The sequence below is a fragment of the Rhinopithecus bieti genome, unplaced genomic scaffold, assembly GCF_001698545.2.
Source record: "Rhinopithecus bieti isolate Rb0 unplaced genomic scaffold, ASM169854v2 scaffold_26676, whole genome shotgun sequence".
Lineage (NCBI taxonomy): Eukaryota > Metazoa > Chordata > Mammalia > Primates > Cercopithecidae > Rhinopithecus > Rhinopithecus bieti.
Genome location: NW_016812009.1, coordinates 876,352 through 884,930, shown reverse-complemented (window position 1 = coordinate 884,930; position 8,579 = coordinate 876,352). Strand labels below are relative to the sequence as shown.

Below are 8,579 nucleotides of genomic sequence, written 5' to 3'. Positions count from 1 at the left end.
AAAAAAAAAAAAAAAAAAAAAAAATGTAACCAAGTAAAGAAGTAACCATGGAGTATAGGGCCTTTGTTTTGAGTCTTGAAACACATATGGAAGTTTAATAGGTGAAGATGAAAAAAAATAGTACAAATCACTGAATTTCCTATGAACACCTGTACTTTTCTACTTTTAAATAACCCAGTTTGGTTAGAACAGAGGTTCCCTGAAGGAAATAAAGGACATGGCTAAAAAGCCAGGTTGGCGTTGGGGATGGGGATATGGAAATTGAAACACTTTAGTCAAAATGTCTACATCTTGTAGACAATAAAGAGTTTCTCAGATTGAACTGAAGAGTAACATGATTAGCCTTGCTTTATGAAGTTTCACTGGGCAGCAATTTGCATGAAAAAAGAGACTCCAGCCACCTCCACAATGATGTAGCCCAAAGGCTGATGAAGGGCTGCCACCGGGCATCATAGAAACATGGGTCTCATAAAGGGGGAAGAGCCCAACAACACACCTGAGCTTCAAGCCTAAGCAATGTAGCTCTGGGTGGTGCCAACCAGAAGGGTCAGGTTGGCGAGAGGGTCCCAAGAAATGTCGTCTCCTCTCTTCCTTAAAGGCCTGGTTTCAAACACACTTCCTGAACAAGGGCTGTAGTGATTCACCCACTTCAAGAAGGCCAACTTCATGTTGAGGTTGCAGGGGGTGAAGGGGTGGACGTGATCATCCAAGCATCCCCCAGTGTCCCTCTAATATCCCACCTCTTGCAGACACCCAAGAGGCAGAGAATGCTACAGTTCTCTTGTCATTCTTTTAACATAAGACTTAAGGTTTTAATCCTGGGTAGGGCAACAAAGGCAGAAAAGAACAGAAAGAAAGAGAAGGAGGTAGAGTTGTATTTAAACCACATATGTGATGCTGAGCTTAATGTATTCTAACTCTTCTCTGATTGTCAGATGCTCTGCAGGAATCACCTAAGGTAAGGACAGAGATATGAGATCAGGTTCCTCAAGCGCTCTCACAGTGCCTGACTCTTAGTAGGTCCCCTAAAAGTGCTCTGACCACCTCAAGTGTCACAGCTTCCAGTTTTGCATGCCTTACTTTCAACCCCATTCTCTCAACCCCATGTCTCTATCCCATTTGTCTACAGGGCATCCTTGGGGACATTGGACCTATCTGGTAGACACTCAACCTATGCAAAACTAAAACCAATTTTTTTCTGTTCACGTCTATTTCCTGCTCCTGTATCTACTCAGCAGTCATTCACTATTCACTTAGGGCAGAAGTCTAGGATTAAAACTTTACCCCTCCATGTAAATCATGTCAGTATTTTATAACACACCCCATTCTTCTCCAACTCCATAGTTGGCTTGGGTTAAATGGCTTAATATCACTAGAGAACTTACCATATTGCAGGCACTTTCCTACAATAGATAACAAGTTAGACTTCAAGTCTTTTGTTGATAGCTGTCTTTATGGTGAACATTAAGTCAAAGATATCACCCTCTGGGTAACTGACCATCTTCCTCTGCATCCCTTCTGTGGCAGCAGTTAGAGCACATGCACTAAAATTAAGTAGATGTGGATCTAAATCCCAGCTCCGCTGTTCAGTTATTTGTGCACCCTTGAGCAATTTCCTGAAGCTCTGAGCCAGTAAGGAGGTGATCTCCAACTAGGTGTTTAGTCTCCTCATTAGTAAAATAATAGGATTGCCATTAAGCCTGAGTCCTTCTCTCTTCAACTTACTGAAGATTTTTAAGGCTGGGAGAAATATAATGATTTGCCCACATGTAGTAAGTTGAGAAGCTTGGATCCAGAAAATCAGTCTGACTAAATATTGGAGGAAATCATCCCAGGTACCCTGCTCAGCCCTTCTCTTGTAGATTGGTTCACTGACCTCATATGGACTTTGTGATATCCCAGAGAGGGGAAGACCCAGTCACAGTGGCCTAGCTTCTTTGCAGCTGGGCTCCTTCTGTCTCAGAGCTGAGAATACAATCTTCAGGTAAATGACTGGAAAACCACCTTCAGGCCCCTAACATCTCCCATCACTAAGTATAAGCACTAAGTGTGTGCATTCAGCCACACTAGAATACAGAAGAGCTGCATGTACCCCAGGACTCAGCCAGTTTCCTACAGGAGCATAGAAGAAAGCACCACTAAAGGAGAGCAAGGAGAAGGAAGAGGAAGAGGGCAGCGATTGGCAAGGCTTGAGGGTTTGAGTAGGAGAAGTGAAGACAGGAGTAGTACCAGCTATGGATAAAGGATGTGTGTGAGGAGGGGAGAGGGGAGATGGTCATGGACCACCAGTAATGAAGAATGAACTTACCCACCAGTAATGAAGAGGCTAAGTTCATTCTCAGGCAAATGGCACAGCCTCAGTATGAAGCAAGTCATTTGTAAGTATTCATCAATCTCTCATTATGAATAGGAGATTTGACCAGCTCTCCTGGACTATAAAAGTGAACAAGATAGAGATTTTTTCAATTTAGTTATCTGGTATTTGCCATATGTAGTGGCTTAAGTGAGGCAGAAAAGACAGGGTGGGCTTCATAGTCATGGGACCTGTGCATCACAAACAGTCTTGTGCCCACCTACCCACACTGATCCCAGATTTATGCTCTTCTGTCACTACCTTGAAATTCTTAATAACTTTTTAGCAAAAGGCTAGCATATTCATTTTGCATTGGGCTTCACAAATTATGTAGCTGGTTCTAGGGAGACATAACTTTTTTTATCTGGAGCATGTGGAGTCCTAATAAGCAACAATAAAGAAAGGACACAAGGTGGGGCAAGGCCGGCCCCAGGTTGGAGGAGAACAATAAACAATTTTTCTGAGAAATGGCTAAACACAAACAACCTGTGGGCACAATGACCTCCTTCCCCATATAGACCCAGCAGCACAACCTCATTCTGCACATAAATCCTATAAAACTCCCCTCCAGCCCCTGCCTCTTTGCAGACAGCCCCTTCTTTGCTGTGCTGCCCATTGCTTTCTTGCAACATACCTTCATACTTTGTCTAATAAATCTGCCTGTCTTTACCTATGATTGTCTTGGTAAATTCCTTTACTGCCCACAACACCAGCCCTAGCTAGTCACACCCACAAGAAAGCAGATGTCACAGGGAGTAGCAAGTAAGCTAGGCCAAACCAGAGCTAAAGAGGTAATAAAATCATAAGGGAAAATTTGGAAAATGTCAAGTTAGCCTTGTGTGCCCATCTGAAGAACTTCCTGTGGCTCTCCTGCTCTAACCAGGGACTTTTAAACCTCAGTTTTGTCTTTCCTCTATTGCAACATGAAGAAAGTGCACTTTCACTGTTGCAGTAGTCTTAGAAAACAAATATTTCTACATGGTGACATGGTCCTTACTAGAACCCCAGAACATCTCCATCTCCATGGTATGACCTACTACATTTCCTCCCCACCAAATGATAATAATAATAATAGTAATAAGGCTGCCAAGTGTCTGGAATTTCTTGATCAATAAAATCTGATTATTTCCACACTCTAAAGCATCTGGGTCTTTCTTTGGTCCTTACTAAAAACAAAAGCTTTGCTTTGAACATTTCTCTAGGCAAGTCCCATCTGCTTCCCCAGAACAAGAATGTAATGAAGAGGGAAGCGTTACTAAACCTTTGTGCTTTGGACCACAGAACTTTAGGATTAGAAAGAGCAGCAAAAGATCTACTTTTTTCTTTTTATTTAGTATAAATACAACTAAACCTACTTTTTGAGATCTCCAAATATGAGAATTCTACCCCAAAGAACAATGGGGAAACCTGACAGTGACACTGTCAAGCAAGCCTTCATTGCCAACTCTGTCTCTTAAGAGTTTCAGGACATGTGGTAAAATTATGCTTTGAATCTGCCTGTTCTTCTCCCTCAATCACCACTAAGACTAGGAAGTGGAGGCTTGGCAAGCCAAGTCAAAGAGGTAGGGCTCATTGTGATGCTCTCTTTTGGCCCAACCTTGGTCAGTAGAGTTAGTCAGATCTCTGTATCCAATGCACTCTACCAGCCTGATGGTCACAATGCTTTGAAATCACCAATTATGAAGCCATTGACCTTCTTCATGTGTGGCAACCTCAGCCTGTCTCTGTGGTCCTTTTCCCCCCTTGATGGCAACTCTTTCCCTGCTTTCAAAGGGTCAGGTGCCCTAAAACTCTGAACTGATGGCCCTTGGCAGGTGGGATGATTTTAAGAGGGCCAAGTCTCCTGTACATGGCTCTTAGCACACAAGGGGAGAAGAGAAAAGCAGACCAAATGCACAGAAAATAAAAAAGAGGCCAGAAATTATAATTGCGGTGCATCATTGCATAGTGGCAGAAGCCTGGACTGGAGATTAAGAGATCTAGGTTTGAGATCTCACTTTGCCTATGATTTGTGACTTTGTCTGTTACCCTTCATCTCAAGGTCTATTTATTATAAAATTGTTCTCTAGCAATGCTCCAACTCAAAGTTCCTTACTCCAGTTGGTGAATGGATTAAAACATATTATTCGTGACCACATGAGGCCAAATGATTTTAATATATGTGATATTTTTGTACCATAACACCCTTTTCTAACACCCTGGGATGCAGCCCTACTTTTAACTTAACAGCTGAATGGAACTATATTTCCAGTGTGTTCGGAAAAAGGACATATTTTTTGTTACTATGTTATAGATGGGGATTAAGGGAGGCAGGTTAGTGGCTAGTGGTCAATGGGAAAACTTTATTTAGAACCCTCTGAAGCATATAATTTGAATTTTCTTTATGCACCATTATACCATGTAGTTTTATTGTTAGTGGGACTTGGAAAGACAAAAGGAACAGAAATGGTCAATTTTCAGAAGTCCGAAAATAATTAAAAGCAAATGAAAGTTTGAATGTTCTCAAAATAAGAACTTGAAAGTTGTCCAGAGGTCCTCCAAATTCATGCCCTGCCTCTAAGAAGGACTACTTTTTTTTCCAGTTCTCCCTCTTTAATATTAGGTTCCTTCACTGTGATCATAGCAGGCATGCATGAAAGAAAAGGCTAATAGAGTGGAGACTCAAGGACAGGTTTGTTTTTAAGTCGAGTAGGGAATGCACTATGGTGCAGCAGGCAGTCCTTGGCCTGGGGTAGGCAATCTTGTCACTATCCTGGCTCTTCCACTGCCCAGGTGTGTCCCCTGAGATAAGCCTCTTGGCTCCCAAAGAAGCAGGACAAGGTAGATCCTAAGAGCCTCCCATGACCATTGCTCTTGTGATAAATCTCTCACTTTAAGCACCCCAATCTCTCTCCTCCTGAAAAAAGCAGAAATTGTTTACTGAAAAACAATTTGAGAATGTAGCAGAAAGAATAGGAGAGAAGCCTGATGGAAAAACGGGAAGGAACACCACCATATCTTCAGACAGACTCCAGGCCATCCTCAGAACCAAGATGCTGCCTATACCTCCAGAACTGGATGAAAAAAAGGTGTATGGAGTTAAGATCCTTCCTCCCTTTTGCTCTGCAAACCACCCCTAGGCCTTGGTTTCTGGCCTCTTCTTATTCCCTACTGAAAACAGTGATTGTGTTCTGAGTTCAGAGAGCTCTGCCCCTTGGTGAGGCACCTCTGTCAGCCACTTTCTTCTCCTCCAACCTGTCCCCAAGCCCCTTTGGCCTGTTTGAACAGCAGCAGCAGCAGCAGCAGTAGAGAAGACAGGGTGTGCATGTGAACGGGGTAAAAGGCCCCCGCTTCCCAGCCGAGGTCAACATCTGGAGAGACTTAGATTTCAGAGAGGGATTCAGACTGAGTCATCGACATGTGTAAGGACTGTCAGCAACTTTTCCATGTTCCCTCTTCATAAGCCCCAAGTCTCAGCCTGCTGGGAAGATCCAGCCCTATGAAGGCATCTGCTGTACTCCCCGGGAAAATTAATGGAGTGAGTTTGAATTGCAGAGGTGACATGGAATCTAACTAGAGATCTGACTTCCAAAACAGTGACACCCTAAGCCTACCTTTCCTAGCCTAGGAAAGGGACCAATGAGAGCACTGGCCTCCAAGCCCTTTCCTGCACTGCAACCCTGGCTACCCGTCTGATACAGACACCATCCTGTCCATTTACCTGTCTCCAGGCAAGACATCACTGAGCCCCAAGAAAGAAAAGGCTGATAGTGTCTCTTCTCAAAAGACCAGGAATTTAGTTATCTCTCTTTCTGTGCCAACAATGATCAGAACATAGTAATTTCCTTTCATCAAGGGGAAAAAAAGCTAAGTCCCACCAGGGAAGCTAAGGTATGAAGGAAACAGGTTTATGGGGCTGTCCCTGTTAGTCCTATGCTGAGTTATTTGAAGTCACTCATATGTCCTCTCTGTGCAAAGATAGCAGGAAAAAAAATGATGAGACAGTCAGCAGACTGGATTAACAGATGGTTCTCAAGGAAAGGCCTCATCCTGGACCTGCTAAGGGTTAGAAGTAGCTCACTGGGCTCTATCTAAATTGCTGCTAGCTTGAGCAACACTGGGGCAGAAATGGAAAGAGAAACAGAGACAGGCAGCAGTGGCCAATGCTCAGCCCTTCTCCATCCTCACTCCAGGAGGTCCGATACAGGAGCCAACCCAAACAGCCTCCACACACCCTCGCCTTGAGTGCCTGTGAATCGCCTACCCCGTCCCCCACTGGGTTTTCTGCTGCTCAAGTTTCTCAGCATGGGTGTCTGGAACCAGAACTGCTCCTCAACTCTAGGCAAAGGGGACGTTTTTGTTTGTTTCTTCATCAGTTCCCAAGTCTGGCTGTCTTCTTCCCTGTGATCTCAACTTCTCCTTGGCACAGCAGGTCTTTTGGGGGTGGGAGGGACTGAGGAGAGAAATAGTATCCAATCTTCAGGACCATCCAGAAAAATACCTCTCAAACCAAAGAGGCCAGTTCCTCTGTAAACATTATAGCCAATGGTGTCAGGCATGAGAGGTGGGCACAGAGCACCAGAGGACCTGTTGTGAGGACAATGTCTTCTCTCTTCCCTGCTTAGAAATGCCCCCACTTGTGCAAAGTCACTGTGATTGTGTTGAACTATCCTCATAATACACCAAAGCAGCTAGACTGAACAAATATTTACTGACCACCTAGTGTGGGCCATGCTAGTACCTGTGGAAAATGCAGTAGAAATAAAAGGTACAGTCCCTAACAAGAAGGAGGCTATCACCAAAGTCAGATCATTTCAGAGATCACCTAGCCCAACCTGCTTATTTATAGAACAAGGGAGCTAACGTCCAGAGAAGTCCAGTGAGGACCAGAACGAAGACACACCACCTCCTGTTGAAACCAGTCTAACACACATGGCTGGCAATGCAGGCATAAAATACGATTTCACGCAATTAGGGTTTGTTGTCTAGACTTTAAAGCCAAGGTCATATGGACAATAAACTTTGAAGAAGTTTCAAAGGACAGTGAAAATTTGGTAAGTTGGGAAGTCTTCCTTAGAAATGTGGGGCAAAATGGGAAGGAACAGGATTTGGAAAATAAAAGAAGGACTTTTATTCACTGACCAAATGTATTTCACAAATATTTACTGAGCTTCTATTCTGTGGCAGGACTGATTAACTCCCAGGGAATATTCAGTGGTGAGCCCAATTTCTCAATTCCTGCTTTCACAGAGGTCCCTGCTTTCATGGGGGCATGTTTGTAGGAGAAACAACCAGGCTTGAGTGGACACAGAAGGTCTGGAGTACCAACAAGCAAGCCAGTAGTCTGTTTTATAGAACTGCTTCTTTGTGTGAATAAAAGTCACCAACAAATCACCAACAGAAGGTCTCCAGAGAGACCTGCCTGGAAGAGGAAAATGGAAAGTGTCACATATGGTGGCTATTCAAGGAATCTGGGTTTCAAAACACAATTTGCCATCTATAGATATCAGAAAACCAGGGAGTGGGGCTTGAACTACATTCGCTCTTCTATTCAACCAACTTTTGCTAAGGATCTCCTGCATACAAGATGCTCAGTTCTTGTATGAGGATAATGGCAGTGGAGAGAGAAGGAGGGACAAATGGAAGAAATAGCAAACAAGTTCTATAGAAATCTGAATGAGGCGGGCACAGTGGCTCACGCCTGTAATCCCAGCACTTTGGGAGGCCAAGGTGGGAGGATCACCTGAGATCGGAAGTTCAAAACTAGTCTGGCCAACATGGCGAAACACTGTCTCAACTAAAAATACAAAAATTAGCTGGGCATGGTGGCACGCCTCTGTAATCCCAGCTATTCAGGAGGCTGAGGCAGGAGAAATGCTGGAACACAGGAGGCGGATGTTGCAGTGAGCCCAGACTGTGCCACTGCACTCCAGCCTGGGCAAAAGAGCAAGACTCGGCCTCAAAAAAAAAAAAAAAAAAAAAAAATTTTCAAAAGCATTTACTATGAGGTACACTGGAGGAAAAAGGAAAGGCTGGATGACTTATACACCAATAATCCTTCAATATATCTATTTGTAAGTGTCAAAGGCACTTCAAAGCCAGTATGTCATACCAAGTACATGATCATCACTCTCCCCATGTCTGGCCTTTATCCCCATGAATGGCACCAGCATCCAGATAAATGCATTATGCAGAAACAAAAGCCACACCGTTGACACCATCTGTTTCACCTCCCAACTCCAATCCA

At 43.8% G+C, this 8,579-nt stretch overlaps 1 long non-coding RNA gene across 7 annotated transcripts in view; it reads right to left on the bottom strand.

Annotated features, from left to right (window-relative positions):
- Positions 1-8,579, bottom strand: part of LOC108544389 (uncharacterized) — a 51,273-nt gene that overhangs the window by 1,975 nt on the left and 40,719 nt on the right. For 4 of the 7 annotated variants that reach the window (XR_001889820.1, XR_001889823.1, XR_001889825.1 and 1 more), the window contains one exon: positions 2,309-2,433. This is a non-coding gene — a long non-coding RNA (uncharacterized LOC108544389). Of the gene's footprint in view, positions 1-1,385; positions 1,545-1,876; positions 1,966-2,308; positions 2,434-8,579 lie in introns of all 7 variants that reach the window. The other 3 variants (XR_001889821.1, XR_001889822.1, XR_001889824.1) reach the window with 3 other exon arrangements.